The following is a 323-nucleotide window of genomic DNA, read 5'->3' on the forward strand; positions in this document are numbered from 1 at the left end:
CCCTCCCAGGAAACACAGGTGGAGGTGCTGCCCCCTGTAAGGCCCCTCCGCCACCCTGGTGTCCTGAGGGGCGCGGTCTGGGCGGTTTTTCTGGGCCTGGTAGGAGGGAGGGGGCCTGCCGCAGGTCACCCCGAGAGCCCAGGACTCCACATGCCATCTCACTCAGTCCCCACGACAGGCCTGGCCACAGGGCACATTTCCCAAACGGAGACACTGAGGTCACAGGGGCTGCCCAGGTCCCGAGACACTCAGCACACAGGCCTGTGGCACAGCCCCCACTCAGCACCCACCATGGGGGCTCCCAGGGGAGGAGGCTGCCCCAT

The 323-nt window shown here is 67.5% G+C and overlaps 1 protein-coding gene across 1 annotated transcript in view; it reads right to left on the reverse strand.

The window, feature by feature from the left end:
* The window catches only part of LIMS2 (LIM and senescent cell antigen-like domains 2), a 24,786-nt gene that overhangs the window by 1,731 nt on the left and 22,732 nt on the right, over positions 1 to 323 (reverse strand). The window lies entirely within an intron of this gene.

This window comes from Bison bison, unplaced genomic scaffold (genome assembly GCF_000754665.1).
Source record: "Bison bison bison isolate TAMUID 2011002044 unplaced genomic scaffold, Bison_UMD1.0 scf7180017864088, whole genome shotgun sequence".
NCBI lineage: Eukaryota > Metazoa > Chordata > Mammalia > Artiodactyla > Bovidae > Bison > Bison bison.